This window comes from Aethalodelphis obliquidens, unplaced genomic scaffold (genome assembly GCF_003676395.1).
Source record: "Aethalodelphis obliquidens isolate GAN/ISIS:26980383/991018 unplaced genomic scaffold, ASM367639v1 scaffold3, whole genome shotgun sequence".
Taxonomy (NCBI): domain Eukaryota; kingdom Metazoa; phylum Chordata; class Mammalia; order Artiodactyla; family Delphinidae; genus Aethalodelphis; species Aethalodelphis obliquidens.
In genome coordinates this window covers 9,826,135-9,852,679 of record NW_020837947.1, presented here as the reverse complement: position 1 = coordinate 9,852,679, position 26,545 = coordinate 9,826,135, and the positions used below count along the sequence as shown (strand labels likewise).

General features: G+C 53.1%; 1 long non-coding RNA gene across 1 annotated transcript in view; it reads left to right on the top strand.

The window, feature by feature from the left end:
* Positions 1 to 771: 771 nt before the first annotated feature.
* The window catches only part of LOC113607327 (uncharacterized), a 43,717-nt gene continuing 17,943 nt past the window's right edge, over positions 772 to 26,545 (top strand). The window contains exons 1-6 of the long non-coding RNA XR_003427890.1: positions 772 to 2,361; positions 3,929 to 4,079; positions 8,202 to 8,375; positions 9,833 to 10,069; positions 11,203 to 11,282; positions 11,975 to 12,035. This is a non-coding gene — a long non-coding RNA (uncharacterized LOC113607327). The remainder of the gene's footprint in view (positions 2,362 to 3,928; positions 4,080 to 8,201; positions 8,376 to 9,832; positions 10,070 to 11,202; positions 11,283 to 11,974; positions 12,036 to 26,545) is intronic.

The window sequence follows — 26,545 nt, the reverse complement described above, 5'->3', positions numbered from 1 at the left end:
TTCTGTTTGATTTTGTAGGACACATTCAAGTTATCCATTTTCTCGCGGGAATATTCCTTCAGCCCTGACGGCTGTGTGGTGAGGATTGTTTCTTTTCCTCCCTCCACCGCGGATGCTCTGGGGCGAGGGGAGCTCTCTTTTCGGTTGAAAGTGGTTTCATTTTTACCCTCCTGTTCTTCTCTTTGCTAGTGATCTTTCGTTTTCTTGCATTACTGTCGGGGACTATGGCTTATGTAAATTTCTATATCGGAGCATTTTTCTTCTATTATTTCTTCTTCTCTACTCCGTTATTTCCTTCTGGAAAACCTGTTGTGCGATCTCCCCAACAGATACTCTGTGATCTTCCTTTTTATCATCCTTGTTATTCGTCGTTTTCACCTCTTTATATTTTCTTCTAAGGGCTCAGAGAATTTCTCGAGGTATTAGTTTGGCTTTCTGTAACATCCAGTACACTGTTCACTGCTTCTGTGGAGCTAAGAAACAATGAGTAATGTTTTACTTCTAGAAACAGTATTTTAAACATTTCAGATGGTTCTCTTTTCATAGATGAAATTTCCTCCCTAGTGTCTTTTTTTTTTTGCGGTACGCGGGCCTCTCACTGTTGTGGCCTCTCTCGTTGCGGAGCACAGGCTCCGGACGTGCAGGCTCAGCGGCCATGGGTCACGGGCCTAGCCGCTCCACGGCATGTGGGATCTTCCCAGACCGGGGCACGATCCCACGTCCCCTGCCTGCATCGGCAGGCGGACTCTCAACCACTGCGCCACCAGGGAAAACCCCTCCCTAGTGTCTTTGAGAATATAAAGTTTTCTTCTTTCTGGGAGAAGATCAATTTCACAGGAAAATGCTTGTTCACATAAGCCCCCTTATTGTAGGTTTCTGAATCTTTTTATAAGTTCAACTATTTTTCTCCATAATTTATTGGATTTGAGGTGGATTTTGTTAGAAACTGTGTTAAAAGATTTCAGTCTCACACAAAGGAGTAAAGAGGAAACTTTATGTTTTCTGTAATTGAATTTTGTTTCACTGGAGGCTCCGTGATCCACAAAGGAGAGGGTTGAAGCCATGTTGGAAAGAACACAGCCATAAAAGTCTGCTATGCTCCGAAGTGCGGCACTCAGGGTGCTTCTGGAGGCCGTTCGTGGACATTGGGCTTTTGCCAGTAAATTCAGGGCTTGTCCTGACACCCTACACTAGGGTGAGGGGTAGGGGGTACAGCCATAGAGGTGGCTGGGCAGTGTGGTAATGTGTGTCTGGGTGCCTGGGTGTGTCTGCACGTGTGTCTGTGTGTATTGGCCGGGGTGCTGCAACCTTTCTCTAACTGCTGCCGCCGCCTCCATGAGAGGCCCTTATAGAAATATCCCCGTTTTACTAATCATAGTGTCCCTTGCAGATTGGCCCTGGGGATGGATGCCAACTCGGGGCTCTCCACCAACGTTTCCTAGAGCCTTTCCATCGGCCCCCATGCCCAGCCCTGGCCAGTTCCTGGGAAACTAGTGGTTCCACTCCAACAGCCTCAGGTAGAAAATTATGTCCCGGCTCTTATTTTTCCCTTTTGGAATTTGTGGGAGCTAACTTCTGTGACCTGACATGGCCAGGTTTTTGTTAAGAAAAGTTTTATCCCATATCTTTTTAAATGACTTTCTGTTTCTCAGTAATTACAGATTTACAGGAAGTTGCACAAACAGTACAGAGAGGTCCCCTGTACCCTTCCCCAGTTTCCCCAGTGGTTACATCTTAGATAAACATATTCAGTATCAAAACCAGGAACTTGATGTTGGTACAATGTGTGTGTATATGCCATACTTTTAAATATTCAAAGGTAATGAAAATATCCGTTTCACCCCCAGGTGCCTCCCCCTTAGTCAGTCCGCAGCGCCCTGAGTCACTGCGGGCGCTGGGCCTCTGAACCCTCCCCGGGCTCGAGGTTGCCTCCTGTGTCACTAGGTGGTGAGCCTGAAAGCCGGCCCGGCTTTCTGTCCTCACGGCTCTTGACCTTCGCTTCACCACACATGCTCACACTCCAGGGCCAGGCTTGGTGTTTGGAGCCCCCAGCCAGCGCAGGGCACCAGCCCTCACTCCTCCCTCACAGTGGCCCCCCAACGGTCCTCCCTCACAAATGACCTCGGTCCATTAGAGGTGTTTAGTAATAGGAAACCTAAGTGGTCCTGGCTTTCCTCCAGCTCGCCCAGGCCTCTCCTGAGCCCCCGGGGCCCCGCTTTCTCATCCTCCCCTCAGTGAACGCCGGATCCTGAGTTTGCCCACGGCCGCCCAGCACCACACTGGCACCTGTCTCCAGACCTGAGTCCCAGGGGCGGGAGCTGAGAGTCATTCCACACAAGGCCTGGTCCCTGGGGATCAAAGGTAAGCTCTCAGAGGAAACAGGAAGGTCCTCCAAGGAAATCCTGCAAAAGGAGTATAGTTAAGAGAGTGGGATGACCCCAGTTCATAGCTGTATGTTTTCTCATGAGCTTATTGTTCGTTTATTGAGTTTACTGTTACAGAGGAAAAAAAGCAACATTTCCTCTTTCTTAAAAGGTGTCCTGTGGCCATTGGTAAGCTGGGGTTTCCCTGGCTTTCCCCAGAACAAAGAGCCCTCCTTCCAGTGCCTGGAAGTGAGGAGGATCTGTCTTCTCGAGAAGGACCAATCTCTGGGCCCAGCCCGAGGATGTGGTAGCCACTATGGCCAGGCCCTGCTCAGAGACGGGAGGGCACAAATGCAGACGTGTCACCAGGGGAGGACATGGTGGAGGGCGTTGATGATGCAACGAGGTTTCTTTTGAGAGGGATGGTCTGAGTGACCACAGGTAATGAACAGCTCCAAGCCTTCCCAAGGAGACCCCTCTGAATAGCACTCACTGCACGTGGAGGGAGGTGATGGGTGCAACTCTGTGCAGTAAACAGAGTCTCATCAGTATTCCATGACTCGTGAGTCTGCAATAACCCAAAGGCACCAGAAATGTTAATAATACCAGTAGCAGGAAAACCTCAGTAATGAACCTGGAACTGGAAAGTCTGCCCCAACACTGGAGAGGGTAGAGATGGGACACCTAACCCTTGTGTACTCTTGCCACCGTTCCGGCTTCCCCCACCAGGCCATCGATGCTTCCAGCAGCCCTGGGAGGGAGCTGTGGGCCCAGCCAGGGCCCTTGGTTGCCAGTGGCAGAAACCGACGTGGGCTAATTCAAGCAGAGATGCGATTTATTAGAAGGATATCAGGTGGCTCACAGAATCAACAGAAAGAAAACCAGGCTCAGCAAAAGGGCAGAGACCACAGGAGGGTGGCAGCTGAGAACACACCAGCCATGCCCCTGGACCAGTGCCCACTCAGACCTTGCTGCCAGAATCGTGCCAAGGCAGTGGAGGGACACTGGCAAGGGGACGGGCTGCGTTGTGGCAGAGTGGACCGTGAAAGCTGTGTGCCCCTCCGTGTGGCTCTCTGCCCACGGGGCTCTCGCGGTTCGGCGGATGGGGAGGGACACACTGTGCTCCAGGTGAAGTGTGGCCAGAAGGAATTCTTTCTCTGCCGACGCGTCAGGCAGCTCCTCGGGTTAACGAGGCTTCTGTGGGCGCGGGTGCTTCACTGGGAGGGCGGCGTGGGTGGTAATGGGGGCTCTCGGGCGCTCCTGGATGGGGCTCAGGACTCGAAGTGGGTGCAGGGTGCGTGGATGACAGAACAAATGGGGCCCCCTAATAAGGGGGAGAAAGCAAGTTATTTGGGGAAGACTCAGAGAATCCTGAAGAGTAGAATTCTGACAGCGGGTGAAGACGTGGTCCAGAGGACTCGTGGGGACAGACAGGTGTCGAGTGTCGTGCGGATGAGGGTGTTCTTGACAAAGTGAAGCAAGCAGGCAGTCGTTAGAGCGCGGCGACGGCCGTCACTTGCGTTCCCTGGCAGCTTTGACGGCTTCTAATCATCCTGCCCCTGCAGTTACCCTCGGGAGCAAGCTGGGCCTCCAGCCGAGCCTTCCCAGCCCGCAGACTAAGTGAGGAAATGAGAGCCAGGATGTTCAACGTGCCTCTAAGACTCATCGGAGCAATTAGAAGTTTCCAGAATTGCCTGGAGAAGAGAAGGCCAGCAGGTGAGGACGGGGACGGAGGTGCCGAGGGTGCAGTCAGTGGTGGCTGTGAGGGACGAGGAAGCAAGGGCAGCGATCCCAGCCGCAAGGGTGGGGGAGGCGGGGAAAGGCCCTCCCACGGGCGTCCCGGGAGGGGGCCCGCTGCTCAGCGGCCACCCGGGGGGGTTGGCTATTCAAGTTAAAGGCCAAAGCAGCGTCCCATCGGGGCCTGCAGCTGGCTGAGTCTGGGGAGGCCTTGGGATTTCCAGGCCCCATCACAGCGTTCGCAAGGCCTCTCACCCCCGCCGCCCAAGGGGAGCAGCCCTTTTGGGGGGCGGGGGCCTCCGTGGGAGCTGGGCTGGGTGAGTGAGGGGGCGGGTGGCGCTGGCCTTCAGCCCTTGTGCCGTCCAAGGGTTAGGACTCGTGCACTTCCTCCCACTGCAGAACAGGGACTGATAAAGTCTCATGTATGAAATCAAAGCAAACAGGAACCTGTTTGTAAAAGATGCGGAAAAGAGAGAGCCCAGAGGAGAGGCCAGAGCCCTGCGCACTGGGACATACAGCACTTGTCAATCAAACGCAGAGCGACTTTCAGAGAGCCGGCGGAAGGCAGCCCCGTGCCGGCCGCCCTGTGTGCGCTGCCGGCGCCTCTGTCCCGCAGGCCCCGCAGACGCTCCCATCCGGGGACGAATCAGCCTTCCAGAGGGCAGTCAAGGGCCCTCTGCTGGAACTTGGTTAGCAACTGAGCCCTCAGGTGGCTTCACGTGGACGCCGCTAGACGTGGGCAAAAGCCGGGGAGGCGGTGGCTCCCCTCGGGGGCGGACAGGCTGCCTCTTCCTCCCAGGCGGCTTTCCTCCCCTTCCCGCTGCCCTTTCTCTCTGACAGCACCCCTCAGGCTTCGCCACGTAGTCCAGGTGTGCGTTTGTGTCAGTGACCGTATCCGGAAGGGGGGCCAGGGCGGGGACAGTTCCCTCACTGTGAACTTCAGGGCCTGGCGGCGCCTGGCAGGGAGCGCGTGCAGCTCCAGCGGGCGGTGGCACAGGTTTTGTCCCCGCTGGACTAACCGGGAGGAGTTCCTTTGAGGAACATGCTTCTCATAGGGCAGACGGGTTTCTCGCCTCCTGTTTTTAACGTGGTCTACATTTAGGAAGAATTTGGTCCCTGAATGCTCCTTCTCTAAGTCTTCTCGGTGTGGTCTTCCTCCACCTGCTGGGGGTCCGCACCACTTGGAGTCATGTGGAAGCGCCAACCCCTGCCGCTTCTTTACCTCAAACGCGCCTGGTCTGCGCCTGTCCTCGGACCGGTGCCACCTGCCCTACCGCTCGGAGAGAGGTGGCCCCGGTTGGCCTGGGGCTGTGTAACGCCATCGCAGGGCTCCCGGGTCCTCTGTGCTGCCGCCTTTGCCCCATGTCCCCATCCAGTGCCCCATGAGCCCATCCTCCGCCCTTGCTCCCGGCTCAGGGCTCCTGCCCGGTTTTTCCACCTAGACTCGTGGGGAGGCCCTGGGAACTGGGAGCTGGCCCTTTGGTGTCAGGAAGGGAGGGCGAGTCTTACCCAGCAGGGGGAGGAGGAAACCAAGTGGAAAGTACTTCCCACCCGGTTCTCCCTCGTCTGAATCTGGGGCAGGGAATTGGGATGTTGGAAAAGTGAAACTCTAGATAGTCCCAGGAACAAGAAGGTGTGGAAACAAGGAAGAGGCACCAGGTACCAGAAACCACCCGAATGAACGAAAATCCAGTTAGGGTCTATTCATCACTTGAACCAGGTACAAACAGGCCTGCAGGCTGCCCTTGACCTTGAACACCGTTGTCTTATTCTGCAGTGTCTGCCGACAGGCTGAACTCCTGGGTGCAGGACCCAGAGCCACTGTGTGGATGCTGGGCACGGTGGGGCTCCGGGCGTGAAGGACAGCCTTGACTGAGCCCCTGACCCCGCAGCTACTGGTAATGGGGCGCAGCAGCGTTAGCACATAACCTCACAAATACTGATTTCCGTCACTCCCTGCAGCCTCCCTTCCACAATCCAGTCTTCCTTCCGTGCCCTTTTCTTAAAGTAAGAGGTTAAAGAATGTGTCCATTGTAGAAAATTTGAAAGTATGGGAGCATAGAGATAAAATTTTTAAATAAAAATTACCTCCAATTCTGGCACTCAGAAATATCTACTTGAATAAAGTGTTGAATTTTATAAGCAAATTTTAAAATTTATTACACCATGAGCCTTTTCATGTCAGTAATTTTTCTAAAATTTGAATCTTAGTGGCTGCCTAGGGCTCCATTTATTTCACCAGTCCCCTGTTGTTGGACATTTATGTCTTTTTCCAAATTTTCACCACCATAAAAAATGCTGCAGTGAACATCCTAGAAGATAAATCTTTTTGACTATCTCTAATTAATTAAGATAAATTCCTAGAATAAATTCCTGTAAAAACAATGTATCAAGTGGGATAATGCTATTTAAAGCTATTTGGACACATCACCAAGGTACGCTCCGGGGAAATCACATCTTTGAAAATCCCAATGGACGTGTACAAAGGGTCCAGTTCCTTGAACCCAGCCAGCACTATCTTTTTCCCCCCAAAATTTGATAGACAAAAAAGACCTTTTATTGTTTTGTTTTCATTTCTTTGTCAACAAGATTGAATATTTTAAAATATGTTCTCAACTCACTTATATTTTGTCTTTTGGAAAATTTCAATTTGTATCCTTTGTCAATTTCTCCACAAGATTATTAATCTTTTATAAAATTGTTTCTGACTTCAGTCTCCTTATCTGCAAAAAGGATCACTTGGACCAAATGACCTCTTGACCCCAAGGTTATTTCAAAGAGCGCAAATCTTCCTCTCTGCTGTCACCCTCCCCTCATCAGCAGCCTGCCCAGGTCTCTAAACCTATTAGCATAGCTCCAGGAAAACTTGAATTTCAAATGTCTGCCTGGGTTGAGTTTCACAGTTGAATAATCAAGTCAGGTGGCTAATCAGACCCACAGGTGTGAGTGGGAGCCAGTCCCTCCCTGAGGAAAGGACCAGGCTGAGGTCTCTGCCTTTCACACCAGCTGGGAGTGGGCAGTTCTAACTTGTGCAGAAATGCCTAATGGGGGCCAACCTCCCCCACTTACTGGTTGAGGAAATGATGATATATCCATGCAAGGGACTTAGATGTAGATGTAAATTTTGTGACATGGAAGAATTTATTTTTAAATAAGAAAAGTAGATTCCAGAAGAATGAAAGCCCTTTCATATGTGCTCACGTGCACACTCAGAGAACACGATCTGGAAGCATATTCTGCAATATATTAACAATTTCCATCACTAGGAGGTCGGGCTACCAGTTTTGTTTTGTTTTGTGGTACGCGGGCCTCTCACTGCCGTGGCCTCCCCCGTTGCGGAGCACAGGCTCCGGACGCGCAGGCCCAGCGGCCATGGCCCACGGGCCCAGCCGCTCCGCGGCACGTGGGATCTTCCCGGACCGGGGCACGAACCCGTGTCCCCTGCATCGGCAGGCGGACTCCCAACCACTGCGCCACCAGGGAAGCCCCAGGGCTACCAGTTTTTACTTGGTTCTTTTAATCTGTACTTTTCGACACAAATGTGAATATCGCTCAGGGAGCAAGGCCACTCCTCTCTCTCTCTTTTCCTTTCACATGTTGCCTACAGTGGACACTGAGGCAGCTGCCCACTGAAGTCACGTCCCCAGGGCCAGTGTGTCATCAGCTTCAGGCGGCTCTGGGTGGAACCTCATTACACTGCCTGCCAGGTCCTGTCAGGCCTTGTCGGGCCCGGAAAGCTGGCCCGCAGAGGCCCCACTCCCGTACATGGACTGGGCTTTCTTCAGGAAGAATGTTCTCCCACTGGCCTTTTGTGGCTCTCTGGGCCTGGAGCTACAGCCCCCTGAAGTAGGGGGTCCCCGGGGGCATGGGAGCAGAATTGAGTGCCCTGCTCTTCAGTCTGCACTCCCGGGCCAGCAGGAAAACATGGTCCGGGAATTTACCACTGACCTGCCTGGCATACTCTCCCCGCCCCCTCGCACACGCGTGTGCACATGCATGCTTCTCTAGGCAGACTCAGGCAACCTCTCGGGCCTGGGGTCTCTCGCTGGCTCTCCCAGGCTGGTTTCCCAAGGACCTAAAACAGCTGTTTTGTTGTGACAGGTGAAGTCAAGGCTGCAGCTGGGTCGAGGAGGGAGCGCTGCTGGTGAAAGAGAAGAATCTAGGTAGTCCTGCACTGCTGTCCATCCTCCTGCATGCCCAGAAGTGGAGTGGACTGGCAGACATCCATTAGCTTTAGGCTGCCTTCAGCGGAAGACGTGGGGATCGAGCACCTTTGTAAGTATGCGAGTCAGGGCTCACAAGTGCAAGTCTGCTTAGGGCTGGCCGCCGCTGGCTGGTGGCCACTGCCCTGCGGCCTCGGTTCCCAGACAAGCCTCCTTAATGCAGGACCTGGGGTGGGATGCCTCAGCTCAGGCTCAGGGTCATAGCAGACAAAATGCCCCTTCCAGACACCAAGAGGCAGCTCCCCAAATTCAGAGTGTGGGAAGAGAGCTGCAGGCCGGGGCTGGGGGAGCAGGGAGAGCTCGGGGCTCCAGGGAAGAGAGTGACGGGTACTTTTACAAACACATATCACTGTCAAGGTTCAGAACTGTTAACACCTGGGATTCTTGTGATGGCTCAGAGAAAGCCCCCCCCCCTTTTTTTAAGCCCTTTTAAATAATTCTTTAAATTTAAGAAAACCCAGTTTTCCAGTTCCACGTGGATAAATTGCAGGGGGCGGGTGTTGGAGTCAGAAAGACCTTGAGCAAATTAAACTTCCAGTGTTTAAACACACCTCCAGTGTGCTTGTTTGTGAATGGGAACTCTCATATGGGTCTCAGATTAAATGGGGTGATGTTTGTGGGTCCTTTGCTCAGTGCCTGGAATGGCAAGAGCTCAGTAAACAGTCACTCTCTCCTCCTGTTGCCTGGGAATCAGAACCAGGAAAAACCCAGGGGGGCCCAGTGTCGAGGTCAGGTGGACAGGGCAGGACTGTGCACCTGCCAGGGCAGCCCTGGGCGGTGACAGAGAGTGGAGATCAGCTCCTGGTCTAGCGGGAGTGTGTTCAATGAGAAATAGGGCAGTTGGTCAAATAATGATAATCATGACAAAATCAGAGACTAACAGGCAAAGTGATCTGGGAGTCCAAGGAAGGAGAGTCAGTCATTTATTACTTATGTATTTATGATATATGTATTATATATTGCATATTACATACATATATGCCTGGAATACGATAGATGATAGACAGACAGACAGATGAAAGATGTCTGGTGTGAACCAGGAGCTGTGTTCATAGTGTGAACAAAGCAACTTAGATACTCTGCCCTCAGGGCTGCTCAGCAAAGTGGGGGAGACAATGAACAGGGAGGTGAGTGAAAAAACAATCACACATGGGAGCCCATACTGTAAAGGGAAGATACTGAGGTGACACAAGAGGATGAACAGGAGGTTCCCATGTCGGTGTATCAGAGAGGGCTCCTCTGAGGAGGTGACATAGTCAAGCCCAGAGGGCACCGTGGGACAAGTGGGGAGCAGCCCCAAGCGTGTGGGAAGCAGTTCACCAGTCAGAGACCACAGGGCAAGAGCTGGCCAGGGGCCACGAGCGAGGCTGGAGAGGCCATGGGCCTGAGAGAGCATCATCCCCCTCAGGAACCTGCAAAGCCTTGGGGGGTCCAGACAAAAGTCTTAGGGCAAATGGGTCAGAGGTCTGCACCAGGGAATGCTCACTCGTTCGCTGTTTTTATCTGTAGCTGCTTTTTCATCCAGGGCCACTGCAAGAGCAGTTACATGGTACCGCGTTTGCCCCACGTCACCACCAGGAGGGTGCTGCCGCCATGCCCTTCAGAGCTGGAGCCCCCCAGGCCGCTGGGCCAGGAGATGCCACTGTCCGGAAGATGTCGCTCAGACGCCACCTGACAAGGATCTCCTCCTTGTCCTCCTTCCCTTAACTCCACCTACCCTTCAGCTTCACAGCTGCTGGCCTCCTGGTATGCAACCCCCCCTTCCCCCATGCGCCTCTGCTTTGGGTACGTGGCCAGTTATCTGCAGCCCCTGAGTCTTCGTTCGGGAACTTTACACGTATTCAACTCTCTGGCTCTCGTTGAAAATCCATCCCTACAACCTTTTTTCCTGCCTCCCTGGGCCTACTGCCCATTTGTCTGGTCTCCACGGCGAAGGGCACCTCTAATGGATGCGCAGTTCCTATGAGGTCAGACCCGGGCCTCTTGTCACCTCCCTGCCTGCACACACCCCCCATCTCACTGGCAGCTGCCTCTTCCCCCAAATGACCCACATACATCGATGGTCTAGTTTCATCTTCTAAAATTCCTTTCCCTCCTCTTCTCTTGTTTTCTGCCCAGTTTTAAGTATCCCTAAGATGGTTTACTAGAACCTTTCCTGATCTGCTCTGGACCCTGGTCTCTTGACAGTGGGGATTGGGGATTAAGGATGGCCAGGGATGTGGCTACGCTGTGCAGGGGATGCGGGTGTGATGACCTGACTGGAGGGCGAGGCTGCTCTGTGCACCATCAGGAAGGGCATGGGCTGCGGTGGCGGCTTAGTCGGATTGGAATCCCCAAGCAGCCACTTGTTAGGTGTGTTCAGTGAACAATTCCGAAGCACCTACTGTGATGCAGGTCCTGGGAGTACATTCTTGGATCATACAGTCTCTGTCTTCTTGTAGCCTTTGGGCTGGTGGGAATAGGGTCACCACATTTAGCAATAAATATACAAAATGGTCAGTTAGATGTGAGTTTCAGACAAATGATGAATTTCTCTTTAGTGTAAAATTCAATATTTGTTGCTTATCTGAAATTCAAATTTAACTGGACATCCCGTATTTTATCTGACAACCCTGAGTGAGATGGAAAGAAAACAAATAAGTAAATACAGAAGTAACGTAATTCCAGGATTCTGGTGGATAACTGGGAAGAAAAAGCCAGTGTTCTGTGAGAGCATCCCAAGGGGCCAACTGGATGGTGAGAGATGGGCTCCAGGAGTCTGGCAGCCTGGGAAGGAGCCTCTATTTGCAAAGCCCAGGGGTGAGCATTCCAGGCAGATGGAATAGCAAATGCAAAGGCCCTGAGGTGGGAAAGAGTTTGACATGATCCTCTGTCAACAGGCCCGTGTGACTGGATGGAGGGGCTGGTAGGCAGGTGTGTACGACTTGATGACATGATCGACCGGGCCACATTGAGTAAGGTACTCAACAAATTATATCATGAGTTATTAATAATTACGATTTTTAAAGTCAGTCAAATATGAATTCCAAACATTGTGTGGAATACTCTTTCAGTCACCTAACTGCCATACTTAACTTTCTATAAAGAGGCCATTTTAGTGCATATGGTACTGAATACCATCCAGCCAGGCATAATATATTTGCCTTACCTTTAAAAGTTCTCTTAAAAAATTAAGCTGCAGAATATTGTCTGAAATCCCTTTTTCCATCATAAGACATTAAAAAGTCAACCAGGACACTCCCCCGCCCCCGCCACCAGTGACACTAGGGAAGTTATAAATCACAGGTGTCAGTCAGCAGAGACACGGGGCTTCTGCTGGCCCCTTTGTACTCCCCTGACAGCCCACATCTGGTGTGTGACTTGGGGCTTGTCACTTGACCTCTCCGAGAACTGCTCATCTGTAAAACAGGAATAAGGATAACACCTTGACGCAGAGGGTCATCGTGAGGGTCCAGGAAATAATGTCAGTCAGTTTGTAAGGCATTGAAGGTCACAAGAAAAGCGTGGCCTGACTGCTGTTTATACCATAGTCGTCCCAATTATCACCTCCCTCAGCTAAAAGAGAAGGAAAGGCAGTCAGAGTTAAATCACATGCCCAAGGATTCCAAGCAGTCCAGAAAAGTCATCTTCCTGCTTCATTTTTCTGTGCAGGTTACTTTCAGCCTGCTGAGGCGGGGAGAGATGATTGAACAAACTGCTTGTGAGCACTGAGGTAAGATTTAGTGCAGGGACACGTGTCTACAATGTAGCTTAACCTCTGAAGGTTCAATGTCAGTGGACAGTGCTGACCCTCCTCGCATGCAACCATGATTGAAGGCCACAGCAGAAGCCTTCTTCTTCAGCTGCTAAGCCAGGTTTATGTCACAAAATCCCACCAACAGTAGGGACTGGAGGTCTCTGTCTCAGGCAGAGCCTGCTCTCGGTGGGACACGGTGGTCAGGGGCCCCGGGGCTGGCCCCAGAGCTTAACTCCATGACCCATTGGCCCTGTGAGGCTCGGTTTTCTCCTCTGCCACTTGGGGCTGGGGCGGTGCTGTCTACGTCACAGGGAGGTGGCGTGGGTTCAACGCGATGGCATGTGGCTAACATGCTTAGCACAGCGCCTGGAACCTGGAAACATTCAGCAAAAGCCAAGGGCAAAGCCAGCGCCACCTTCAAGGTCGCCCAGGTTGTTGGGGGAGGCGTCATGCACAATATCACCATTGCTGAGCGTGAGTGTGTGCTCGTGTGTGCAGATGGCCTGAGCCACAATCAGGGCAGGTCCCAGAGGTCCCCAAATCCTTTCCTGCCCCGTTGCTGACGCCTGGAAGGCAGCGTCAGCTGCCCATCCCCTCTGTTTGGGCTCTGACCCTGCACTGAATTCTGTCTTCAGCCCTGTGAATCCTGGTGTGAACATCAGGTGCCTGAATATGGGCTGGGCCTCCGGAGGGGGTGAGGGCTGGGGGCACTGCTGGCCTCTGGTTGCCAGTCGAGGTGCAGCCACTTCCTAGGGAAGTGAGCCACACGGGAGGAGAGCGCAACCTTTTATTTTTGCTGCACCTCAAAAGAAAACTTTACATTTGAAATTAACAGCATGTCTGCTGCCAGTATTTGTGGTTACTACCTGTAACATAAATCTCTTTTAGAGATGTGTGAGAACAGCATACATAATGAAATATCAACATGAAGCTTGATTTAAAGTGGCTTTTCATTAATATAACAAATGAAGTGTACCAAAGTTTGAAAGTATATTCCTTTGGGCCTAATTAAAACACTGAACAGAATACATGTATATGTATGTTTTAAACGAAGACATTCAGCGGCCAGAATCCGCTACAAAAATTAATTCATATCGAAAAGTGCACTGTGCTCGCGTGGTCGTTACTAACCTAGCCCATCCTCTTCCCTGAGATGTCTCCGATTTAACACCTGCATGAGGTGTCAGGGGAGTTTTGCTTTAAAAATATCACCCCCTACACAGCGGCGCGCCTCACGGGGCTGCCTTTTGGTCAGAGAGTTTTCTGTGCGCCTTGGAAGGCTTCTGAGAACTGGATGTCCTCTGAGTGAGGAGAATGCCCTTGGCCTTCGGTCTGTGGCCTCTGCCTGGGAGGGCGGGGCTGGAGCTGGGAAGCAGCGGGCTCCCTCCAAACGGAGAGGAGCGCTGACTAGAGGGGCCTGGACCACCCACGGTGGCGTCCAGGTATAGGAACCTGGGGGCGGCTAGGGGATGGTGGGGAGACGGGGGTGAGGAGAGTGGCCATGTGGCTGAGCACTGTGGCCCCACCCCTGGATTGAGGGCGGGGAGTAGATGCGGCATCTGCCGTGACCCTCACCTCCACCCTTTGAGGGCAGTGAGCTCAGGGGTGCCCTGGAAACCCAGCGGAGGCCCCAAGAGTCTGTACTCCGAGGCCGGGGTGAGAAGGGGGCGTGGGGAGGGCAGTGACTCCCTGGTGACGATTTTGTTCAGGGGCAAAAGATGCCTCAGAGGCCAGGCTGCCTGACCGACCGAGAGACCTCTCATCCATCCACGTGTCCCCTCAGCCATCTGGGACCAGGCCTTGCTACCAGGCCGTGGAGCCGGACTTCTTAACACGACCCTCTGGAACAGGATGGGCCTCTATACTTGCAGGGAAATACCTCCCGGCCCAGTGAGGCCTCGAGGGGCGACAGGGCCCAAGTGGCGAGTGAAGTGGTGTGTGTGTATGTGGACACACGTGCTGTGTGTAGTGTGAGGATGCAGCCTTGGAAAGATGGACTCTGCAAACAGTGACCGTGTCTGTGCTGGTCAACTGGTGACCTAGAGCTTCCATGAGGGGCAAGTGGTTAGCCTCTCTGTTCCTTACCTGTACGTGGAGACACCAGTAGTACTCTCCCCACAGGATCCGTGTGAGGGTTGAATTCAGTACTTCACGTGAAGTGTTGTTCCTCAGAGCAGTAAGCATTTCATGATGGTTCATTATTCTTATTATTCTGTAAGTTACGGGCTCCTAGTTCAGTCCCTGGGGACTGTTAGGAAGTGAAGGACCACACTAATATCTCAGATTTGTATAGCGCTTTATAATTTACACGTGACTTTCACAGACCTTATCTCCTCTAAACGTGTGATGATGTAGGCAAGGTGCTGGGTTGTTATTCCTCCCTTCTCGGAGGAAACACGCTCAAAGGGTCTGGACTTGCCCTGCATCACACAGCCTCTAAAGGGTGGGATGCAAGTTCTGGTCTGAGTTTCAGCCTTTGAACCATTTGGCCCTCCACCCTGGGGCTGGGAGAGGAGCTCCCATGGGGAACCTCAGAAAGCTGTACAGAACTTGCAGAACTTCACAGGCTGGGGAAGAAGAAAGTGAGCGAGGTGGGGCGGGCACTGATGGCAGAGTGAGCCCAGCCAGGACTGTCCCCTCCAAACACTTGGACCAGGTCAAGAACAGGCTCTACTTCCATGCAGCGGTGACTGCATATCTCCCTGGTGATGGGAGGACCCAAGGCCCCAGGTCAAACCTCTCCCTTTCTGGGTGATTTATCAGAAGGCTGGTGGCTGCTACCAAAAGCTCTGTATTTAACTGGAAGCATATTAACAGGCACGTGGTAAAGAGTTCTGGGCCATGGGAATCCTTAGATCTCAAGTTGTCATACGTGGCCTTTTGCGTTGGAAGATGCTGTCATTTCCCACAAACACAAGCCTAGGGGAAAGTACAGTGCCAACCAGACCTTTTCCCCAGGCTGGCTCTAGGAAGAGGCCTTGCCGTGTGTAGTGGGCAGTGTTTATGTACCGGGTGGGGCTGTTGCTGGTCGTGACGCTAACACAAATGGTCTCCACAAACAGGCGAGCGAGCTCTCCTCTGCCGGCGATCATCCCGCCTTTGGTTCAGCAACAGTGAGTAACACCCTGTTGCTCCATGAGCACGATCTCCAAGGAATCAAGGTTCAGAGATGGGGGTCACACGGGGCTGGTGGTGGAGGGGTTGGGAAACCTGCCCGTTTGAGGAGATGTTGAGAAGAGGTCAAGGTGGAAAAGGTTGGTTGGGCCTCTTCTGTTGTGAGAGGCAGCGGCCTGATCCCAGCCTTCAAAGGCTAAGGGGACACGGGCATGTGTGGCACAAGAGGAGCTAGAGTTTGTTCTGGCGTGTGCGCAGGAAGTCCTCCTCAGCCCTGGGGAGGACACTTCAGAAGCTCTTTGCTCCTCAAGAAATGGTGGAGACAGGAAATGGAACTGGACGCCAAGGGCTCTTGGGCAGACTTAAGAACCGAGAAGAGAGGAGGTTTTTGAAGGGCAGGGGACTTAAAAGGGATATGCTGGCTTCCAAAGCACTGAGACAAAGGTCAGGTGGCCTGGTGAGCCGTCCAGCAGGGAACTCCAGACCGCTGGCCGGCTCCCAGCCTGGGGTGCGCTTGCTGCCCCTTGCCTTCACATCTGCTGTTCCCTTGTCTGGAACACCCCTCCTCTCACTCCTGGCCTTTGAGACTCAGCCTTCATTGAACATCATGTGGACGTGAGTGACACTTCAAGGAGAGAATTGGCAGGGTTTGGATCAGACTGGATTTGTGTTGAAAAGAGCAAGGGAGGGGAAGGTGTCAACCTGGGTCACATGTATTTGACGCTGGAGTAATTGGGGGTTGAGGCTATTGGAAGTAGTGGGGAAACTGGAGGCAGAGAGGCTCTCCTTCCTTTTGGATAGGAGAAGTTCCCCTGTGAGTGAGACAGTCATGGAAGACCACCTGGAGCCCCCCAGAGAGGGCTCTGTGAGGACTCAGGCCTGGGTGTGGTGACCTGGAAGTAACTCAGGTTGCTGGTGGCCAGGCCTGGGACGGAGGGGGAAGCACACAGGATGGGGAAATCAGGTTGAGGGTGGGTGTGGGACGCAAAAGCAGGCCAGGTGGGCAGGGATCAGGCCCCTCTCGCCTGGCAATTTTAACCTGGTCACATCAACCTTGGCTTTCTTCACTGCTCTGGAAGGGAACCCAAAGGCCCAGCATTTAAAATCTTAAGCCGCCGCTCAAATAGAACAATTAAAAAGAAAAAAGCATTCCTGGGCACTTGGAATTTGCTAGCTGATGGTTTGGGGTGGAGTCCAGGAGCAGAGCTGGGATGCACAGAACCAAGCCAGACAGGCAGCTTCGGGGAGGGTGCTGCGCCGCCCCCGCCTTCAGTTACCAGAAGCAAATAGGATTCTGCCGAGAACTGAGGCCAAAGGCGGTTATGTGTCCCTGGGCTGCTGCCCTCCTCTGCCTTCGGCCCAGTCCACACTGCGGGCCGCACGGCTTCCTGAGATCGTCTCTAACCTGGAGTCCTGGCTTCCCTGGGGTGGGGGTGGGGGGTTACAGGCCGGTCCTGAGCAGGACAGAAGGTGGGAGAGAAGTAAAACGCCCCTGTTTAGAGGCACAATAAGCACTGGGAAGCGAAGGGGGCTTCCCAGGGCCAGAGAGGAGGGGGAGGCGGAAGGCGGAACGTCAGGAGCGCGGAGGCCCTTGGGAGGCACTGGTGCCTCCTCCCACTGTGGCGGAATGGGGGTGAGGGTGGGGGGCCTCGGCGGCGTGCGGGGTCCAGAGGGGAGAGGGCAGGGGGGCGGGATGCGGGCGGGGGGTCCCTGAGGGGGCTGGGCACATCCTCGGAGCGCATTTACCCTGCCCCTGCGGTCGGCGGGGTTGGGACGACAGATGCACGTCGCGGCCCCATCCCAGTGCCCCTTTGCAGGCCTGGGGCCGGTCCATCGCCGCAGGGCGGCAGCGGCCCGCGGTCCAGGGCGCGCTTCCGAGTCGCCTGCGGGCAAGGCGGCGGCGCAGGGGGAAACACACCACGGGCCCACGGGCTCGGCCCCGCGAGGTCGCCTCCCCTGGGGCCCACCCACGACTCAGACGGCTGCCCCCAAACTGAAGCGTGGGATGGTTCCACCGCCCTAAATCACGCAAACTTAGCGGTGCAGGGCCTGCTTCCCCGCAGCCGCGCCTCCGGAGCGCGGGGCGGACCGCGGGCACCTCCCGCCAAGGTCAACAACGGGTGCCCCCGCGCCTGCCCTTCCTCCTCCCGAGCGGTCAGCCCTGTAGGGACCTGGTCGAGGCGGCAGCGGAAGGCGGGCACGGAGCCTGGTGGGAGCCCAGGCACCACCTGTGCCGGAGTCAGGGCGGGGGGTGGGGGGGCGCCGCTGCCCACGCGCAGATTCCAGGCCGCCCGGGCCAACCTTTCGGCGCCTCGGCGAGCGACCCAGGAAACCGCGTTATAAACCAGCCTCGGCGTGAAATTCGGCGGCCGCTGTTCCGCACACTCGTGCACTCTCCCGGGCGCTTTGGTGGCGTTAGAAAACGCGCCCCCTGCGAGGCGCGCCCCCCGCCCCTCCGGGGTGGCCTGCGTCCGCGCATGCGGGGTTCGTCGAGCCCTGGGCGCCGCCTCCGCGCGCTGCCGGCGGAGTAAAGACGACGGGGTCCCGAGGGGGCGCTTGGCAGGACGGTGCGGAGGGGCGCGCAAAGGTGTGAGCGGTCCTTGTCGGGGGCGTGCGGTCCTAGTTGGAAGTGGATGTTAAAGATGAGAAATTCAGTTTTGTAAAGTGAAATGTCACGGATTTAGAGTTTCGAACCCACCCCTAGCCTTTGGTATTTGACTGTCTCTATCCTTGGCAGTGTGTGAGTCCCATATTTCAAAGAAAGAACTTTAAAGTTTCATAAAGCTCCAAAGATTTCAAATAGCTTTATTGAAAGCACTTTGATAGTTTAAATGCAAACACATGAATTACGTATCTCTTAAATTACACAGGGTTTTAAATCTAAGGGAACATGTTTTTGGCAAGATGGATTGGGGCTTTGTCTTGTGTGGGTATTTCTTTTTTTTTAAGCGTGTGTAACGTGTATTCAGGTTGTTGGTGGGAAGAGAAGAGAAAGGAGGCATCAGGTGAAGGATGCTGAGACTTCCTGCCTTCCTGCCACCTGGCCCCCCAGTGGCTCTCAGAGCAGAGAAGTGACACACCCACTGGGCCCTTCGTGTTCCTCCTAGGCAAGGGCAGTGACGTGGCCATATGAGGCTCCTGAAGGGCCACAGGGGAGCTCCTCCAGGGAAAGCCTTGACCTCATCATGCCTTCTCCACCCAGATCAGTGGTGAATGAATGAATGAATGATACAGAGAACACAGGTAGCTATCACATCTCCACTCTTGCTACACCTGCAGCTTGCCCACGACCTAAACTGATTCATCTTTTCAATTTCCCCGGGTCAGACCTTCAGGATACCAGCATCAACCAGATGCTCTAGCCTGGGAAGGGAGACAGTTTGATATGGGGCGACTCAGGCTTTGGAGTCAGGCCACACGGGCTTGAATTGCTGCTCTGACACTTATTATTTGGGTGACCTCTTTAATCTTCAGTGCCCTCATCTAGAAAAATGGGGTCATAGTGGTCCCTGAGTCGCTGGGTTGTTGTGAGGATTGATCTAGATATATGTAAAGCCCTTAGCAAAGGCCTGGCCCACAGGCACCTTTAAGAATAAATGGTGGGAATTCCTTGGCGGTCCAGTGGTTAGGACTTGGCACTTTCACTGCCAAGGGTGCGGGTTTGCTCCCTGGTTGGGGAACTACAACCCCACAAGCCACACAGCACGGCCAAAAAAAAAAAGAAGAAATGGTGATATGGTGATGTTGGTGATAGTGGTGATGTTGGTGATGGTGGTGAAGGTGCTGCTGGTGATGGTACTGATGGAATATATGGGGATAATGATGGTACTGATGGTGGTGATGGCAGACGTCCCTCAAGCTCTCTTTTAGCAATTGGGTCTCAGTGTTATCACCCAGCTCTTCTGGTGACTGTGCCTGTTGTCTGTGCCATGAGCTTCGGTGCATAGCCCGTCTCATCTCATCATCCTATATTGTTGGTCGATCCCCAGGGCAGGCATCCTGTTCCTCACTCGTGGTGAGCCCATGGGCAGGAGCCAACCCTCAACCAGCCAGCTATGGCAGCTGGTAGTCTTGCAGGGTAGTGGAATAAACACCATCCCCCCAACCCCAAGAGCATCCCTTCTAGGGGCCTAAGAGGTTCACCTGCTGATGAAGTGGATATGCAGAGAGGCAGGCTCTCCCACCCTGCTTGGGCACAGTGGACTTTGCTGGAGAGTTTCTAGAGCTGCCCAGGAGTCCCTGAACAGCCTTGGCCTTGGGCATGAGCAAGAGATGGAAGAAAAGATAAAAAGATAAACTATTTCTCAGAACAATAAACGTGGGAATGAGATTTCTCTAGAAGAGAGGGGTTTTGGAAGACAGATTAAGGGGTCGTGGTTCTTCCGGAGAGGCAGAAAATACTGGTGAGCAGGCTCTGGGGATGGGCCAGGTCCACCCAGACAACTTCCAACGACCAGTGCTTCCCTGGAGCCCTTTGCACAGAAAGAAAAGTCCCATTGAGCACACTTCACCCCCTGCCCCAGGAGTTCTCAGTGCCTCTCACCCACCCCTGACTTGACAAGATGCTAGTTCCTTACCTACTTGGTTTGGGAACTTGCTCCGTATTTGCTCATTCATCTGGTTCCTGTGCCCCAGTTCAGCTGGGATTGTAAGGCTCTGGAGGGCAGGATGCTGGACTTGCTTCCTCAAATGTCTCACAAAGCCCTTGGTAGACAGCAGAGGGGGCCCCCATATTTGGCATCACCCATGAATCTAGCACCATGCTTTGCTCATCCTGGGTGTTGGTTAATGTCTACTGAAAGGCAGGCGTTGACAGAGGTGAGGGTGCATGTCATCTTCTCCAGGCAGGCACCATCCTTGTCCTTCCCAACGCAGATGGCTCCAAATGCCATGTGCTCAGGGCCATAGTCACGTCCAGCTGGGACCACTGGCAGCTAAGCTACTCCATGAGGTGCCTGTGGAGGTGAGTCACCTGGCCACTCCCAACGCGCACCTCACATTTTAAACCCAGCCTGAGAGCTCCTGGGGGACTTGCCTCCCCCCGCTCACTAGGAAACACTTTGTGATGTTAGATGTTAAACCATCAGTATTATCAGATTTTTAAAAAACGCATTCCTCATGCGGTCAGTTTTCATTCCAAATGCAGAAATGCTTCAAATCTCAAAACCCTCCACATCAGGGTGTCCCGTGAAAAGTGCTAACTCTGGATTTTACCCTGTGTTTCATCGTGGACTTGAGGGCTCTGGGGGTGGGGATCGAGCCAGCAATCCCAACACAGCTCGACCATCGTCCTAATCTCTCTCTATTATGAAAATGGATGGCAGGATGGGGATTACTGCGCCCATAAATCAGCGTTGTGTTCTGGATAATCTAATACATTTTTCAAGTGTTGTTCTCGTTGTCTGGCATGCACGGAACTGCTCAGTTGGCACAAAGTTTGCAGTCAATCTCTCCTGCCTGCTCCCCACCCGGCCTCGCCACCTCCTCCGAACCTTCCTGATATTTTATACATAAACCAGTTTGGATTCACGGGGCATTCCAGCTAGTAAATGCTCTGAAGATTCATCTTTATGGACTAGCAGCCCAGCCTTGTAGCGTCCCAGCTTCTCAAGATGAAAAGGAATTTTATTTGGTGTGTTCATGCTACGCGGGGAGTGGATGCTGGCGGCTTGCTAGGTTCTGTTATTACCGCGCGTGCTCTTCTCCAGGGAGGAGAGACAAGGCCAGAGAGCTGGCCTCATGGGTGGGGCCCTCAGAAAAATGAGCCTCCCCCGTTCCCCCTCGTTCCAAGGCCCTCCCAGCAGTGTGAGCCCTTCAAGGCTCCCCAAGACCCAAGGGAGTGGGGATGGGGCGTTTACAGCGACCAAGCTCAGGTCTCAGCGGGTCACACTGCATCCCTGTGCTTCGGGAAGAGGGACCAGGGATCAAATAGATTAAGACAGCTTTTGGGGGAGGGGCACGGCCCCACCAAAGGAAATGAAAATAGTTGCAGTTTCATTTGCTTTAAAGCGCAGCCCTCGTAATCAACGTGTGCGGCAAATGTGCTGAGCAAACACCTCGGCCGTCATCAATATGCGGGGGCTGTTTATTGCCTCATAAACTTGGAAGCAAGTGATATTGTCTCTTAAATCAATGGCTGTGCGGACAGCCTTGGTGCTCCAGGAGAACAGGACATCCAGGCTGCGCCGGCACTTAAATTAATGGCTGGAACTGTGACTGAAAGGTGCTTAGTCACTGCCTGAGGAATTAGGAGCCGGTGCAGAGGGTGAGGAGCCTCCTTAGTGCGCATCTGTGTCAGGACGATGGGCGAGAGCGCCTGGGATGCTGCGGGGCCTCCCCACCTGTGAGCTGAGCTACCCGGGACCCGCCGGGGTGTGGAAGGAGGGGGGGGGGGGTCTGTCTACAGACTCTGGGTCCTTGAGGGTGCTCTGGGTCCCTCTGCTTCGGATCCCCAGCACCTTGCATCAGGCCCATTAGGGTAAAAGCTGGAGGAAAAGGGCAGGAGGGAAGGAGGCCAGGCAGCCAGGTTTCAAAAGGTGGTCATGCAAGTGTTTATGGGGGTGGATTCTGCAGTGGAGGGAATTTCACGTACCGGGGTGGGATGGGGATAAAGACACCGGCCATTGAGAAGGCTGCAGTGTTCATGCAGTACCAGCCCAGCTGAGAGACATCCATCAGGCCAATCATTAATGAAGGGCCGGGGCAGGAGGGCACTTGGAAGCTAGCCCAGGCTGCTCCCCAGGCTCCTGTAGTGTGCTGAGTGGTGGACCCCAAAAGATATGTCCATGCCCTGATCTCTGGAACCTGTGAATATGACTTTATTTGGAAAAAGGGTCTTTGCAGATGCAGTTAAGGATCTTGAAATGAGATCATTCTGAATTATCTGCGTGGGCCCTAATTCCCAACAAGTGTCCTTATAAGAGAGAGGCAGAGGGAGATTTGAGACAGAAGAAGGAGGGCACAGAGGGGAGGAGGAGGCCCTGTGACCACAGAGGCAGAGAGTGGCCTGATGTGGCTACAAGCCAAGCAACATCTAGGGTTGCCAGCAGCCTCCAGAGTGAGGAGACAGGCATGGAACAGATTCCGCTCCGCCCCGCCCCACCGGCGGCCCCCAAACTTGACTCCATCCAGACTCTGGCCTCCAAACCAGAAGAGAATACATTTCTGTTGTCTTAAGCCACCAGGGTTGTGGTAATTAGTAACAGCAACCACAGAGACTAATATGCTTCTCTTCCCCAAACTTGGGCTCAGAAAAGTAGGTGCTCACCATTGGGCCTTCTAGCAACTGCTCCTACATTCTGGAGATAACTGATTCTGGCCGGAAGTGCTCAAACTGGTGGGGACAGCCCAGCCTGGCAGAACACTGGAAGAACTCAGCATCCCTGCTTTCCTTCTCTTGGCCTCAGCCCTTATAACAGAACCCTTCGAAGCGCAGGTGGCTTTGTACACCTCAATTTGTTAACCTGCTCACGTGCTCCACGACTCCTGCCGGGTAAAAGTATCAATTAAAGCAGCAGTTGCCACTGGAATTTCACTGAGGTCACATTCGGGCTTGGGGACGTGTAACAGGAACCTACGATACGGGCGTGTGGTTTCCATCCGGCAGCTTACGTCGCCCTTCCTGGACTGCAGCCACCTCAAGCTCAATGCTGATTCTCGGCTGCCCGCCCAGGTAGTGTGTCTTGATGTTTCTCTCGTTTCCTGCAAGCGCCCACCACCGCTGACCCCCCCGTCCCCTGAAGAGTGGGCAGCACCCAAGCCTGTGTAGTCGTGATTCAATCGTCCTGCACGTTAGTGAGTTCGCCGCCCAACCGACACAGTGGAAGTTCATGTGGAGGCAGATTCCCTCCGATAAATTAAAGAAGGTGCCACGGGGGGAAACCTGGTCTTCTTTCCAGAGCCTCATATGACCTTGATAATTCTGAGTGTGCTTTAAGGTCAAGCTCACTGCCTTAAAGAATCAGAGACCCCAGATGGTTCACACCCAGAGTCCTTCCTCTCAAAATGGGCTCACAGGAGACAAGGGCTCCAGAGTGACAGTTTATTAAACTACAGTGAGAAATAGTTAGGCTCAACTGTGTGAAATTACCAATATTCGAATGCTTTCTACCTAGAAGAGTGGCAATTCCATGTGGTTTAACAGTAACATTACTGCACGGATCCGGAATACTCAGGTCCATGTGGCCACAGTTGTCCCCTGCAGGTCCCATATGTGGGAAACCCAATTATAATCAAAGAGGTACTTGGTGAGCGATGAACTGGAGCAAGGATTCTGGGGCTGGATGGTGAGAAGCAAACACGCAGGCCCTGGCAGCTGTCAGCTGGGAGCTGGCCTGGCCCTCGCAGCTCGGCCATGGTGTTCTTTTGTTGAACAAACACAATTTCACTGAACACCAACATCGAACAAGGTCACTCTGTGACCAGGATGGAGAGAAAACAAGGCCACTCCATATTCATGTTTGAACACAGACAAAAAGATAAGCACACTGTTTAAACCGCCAGCGGCATGTTCCTCCCTCCCACCTGGCATGTGACGGCCATTTCTCTACCAATTACAGTCTTATGTAAAACGGGATGCCCAGTCGTACCCAGTCTCAACGTTCTGGTTTCCAATCCAGAGCGACTGCCCCGAACATCATCTAACACAAGCCCAAATCCTAACGTGGATTCCCCCCCAGCCCCCCTCACTCAGATTCTCCGAGGTTCTCCACGGTAAGCCATCTCCCTAATGGCAACGAGTACCAAGAAACCCAGCTTTGTTCAACTACCCATATGTTCCTGGTGTGTTTTGCTAGTGGGCAGTGCTAACAGCATCAGGCTCTGCCAGCCCATCCTGGCATCTCCGCATTGAGGCAGGCTCACTGCTCTACCGTCACCATCATCACCCCGACCATTACCCCACCGTGGTAATCAAGTCCACCATCACCTCAACAGTACCCACCACCCCTCTGCTAAGTGACTTAGATACATTTACTGTTTTATCCTTCTTCAACGCAGTGGGAAGAGTACAGTTATCTACATTTTCCCAAATAAAGCTACGACGGTTCAGAGAGGTTAAGTCACCGGCTCAAGATTACATAGCTAGTAAATGGCAAAGAAGGGGTTTGAAACCCCAGTCGCCATGTACGCTCTACTGCTTCCTACCTAGCAGAATGCCCCAGGGCTTGGCCCAGAGGTACCCTGCCGCCTCCCCCTCCAGTCTTCCCTTTGCTTGAACGTGAGCTGCCGCAGCTGCTTCTGCGACTGTCCCGTGCAACCCTGGCTGACCCGCATCCGGCCTGTAAACTGTTGTGTTTCTTGAAGGTGGCTTTGCACATGTTTGCTCTGGTCTTATGTGTGGATTTCATAATTTAACTTTTACAGGAAGATTTTATTTCCTTCATATCCAAGTTCTTGAGTCTCTCTCCCTGTTGTCTCCATGTGCCAAATGCAGTGAACACGTAGTCTTTCCGGAGCCAAGAATAGAAACTAAGGTTTATGAGTTTCAATCTATTACTGTAAGCAGCAGGATCACTAACTCCCCGTATCTTTTATTTCATGACCATATTTTTCTCCATAAATGGCATCTTTTTAAAGATGCTTAGCTATTGGGCTAAGAGGCCCAATTCAAAGTTTTAAATTCAGATGATTCAGGCTATCTGAAAACATTCTAAGCATCTGAACTACGGCTGGAAAATACCCTTTTTACATGCTTGAATAAGTCCAAAACAGCTTAAAGGATTTTCTTCAATTTAAAAAAAATAATTCACTTCTGGACTGATGAAAAAAATACGATAAATTTCTACACAAAAGCAATGCCCTAAGAGAGAATAGCATATGTGGCTGTGGAAACCAGAGGCTTTGAAGCATACGCAGCCCAGCCTACAAGCAAAGCTTTTTCGGGCTTGTAATGTATACGTCAAGGGTATTTTCCAGGGAACCTGGCTCAGGTGGGTTTAGGGGTGTTCAAAGTCTGAGATTTCTTCTTCAGGTGTGTGTGTGTGTGTGTGTGTTAAACAACCACCTGGTACAAAGATTAGAAACTGTAATTGGGCTGGCCATAAAATATTTTGAATTATTTTTGATGTTATCAAATGTGAAAGGGGGACTTCTTCAGTGAGGAAGAGTGGAATGGCCGCTTGACACCATTCACGGGAAGTGCAGCGACCCCCCCAGATGCTACAGAGACTTTCTCCTCTTCTTTCCTGTAAGGCTGTACTGTGACCTAGAAGCAGCTTCCAAAAGTCCTCAGAAGACACATCTCGTGTAGTGGTGGCTACTCCCTCACTGGGCTCCTGGGTGCCTAGCACTTGGAGCTGTGAGCACGGAGGTCTGGCATTTTCTGACTGTAGCCCTCGGCCAGGATCTTCCCTCTGCTGGTCCCAGCTCTGGGGCCAGGCACCTGAGAGTGGGCCTCACAAGGCTCCCAGACCTGCTTTCCAGGCCCGGGTCCCCTCCAGGCTCACACACGGGAGGGATCACTCTGCCTACCTTAACCGGACACCAAGAGAGGCCATGCCATTTTCTGTCTTCCTTCCTTCCTTTCTTTCTTTCTGTGTTCTTTGTTGCTTCTCGCGGGCTTTCTCTAGTTGGCGGTGAGCAGGGGCTACTCTTTGTTGCGGTGAGTGGGCTTCTCATTGCGGTGGCTTCCCTTGTTGCGTTACATGGGCTCTAGGCGCACGGGCTTCAGTAGTTGTGGCTCGCAGGCTCTAGAGCGCAGGCTCAGTAGTTGTGGCGCACGGGCTTAGTTGCTCCACGGCATGTGGGATCTTCCCGGACCAGGGCTCGAACCTGTGTCCCCTGCGTTGGCAGGCGGATTCTTAACCACTGCGCCACCAGGGAAGTCCGCCATTGTCTTTCTTGAGTAAAACCTTCAAACTAGGTCAAGGGTCCCCTCATGGGGTGAGTACTCGACTACTTTTCTCTTTCCTCAATGCATCATTTTGAAGGGAAAACAAAATTTAAGGCTCCGTAGAACCCTTGTCTCATCTGCTTTGCTCATAGACAGTCACCCTCCCCAGCAAACACAGAAACACAGAAACAAACGGGAAACAGCGAACAGCGCCATCTTCCCAGAGACCTTAGGCAGCTGCCAGCTGGGAGAAGAGATGTGCTTTTCACCCACGCCCAGGAGGTTGTTTTAGTTTTAATATCTCACAATGGTGATTCCAGCCAGTGATCCAAGCATTGAAAGGCTCCTGTCTCGTCACCTCCTGCTCAGCCCTGTCGTGTGTGGGGGATGCTTGCCACCCCTGATTCAAAGTGGCAGACCCTCGGCAGCGTCTGTTCTGTCCATGAAACAGCAGACCCTCCAAGCAGAGAGTGTGGGCTGGCCGCTCCACGCAGCCCCTTGGTCCCCGCGCCCTGCACCCACCTGCACTCATCCGTACCCC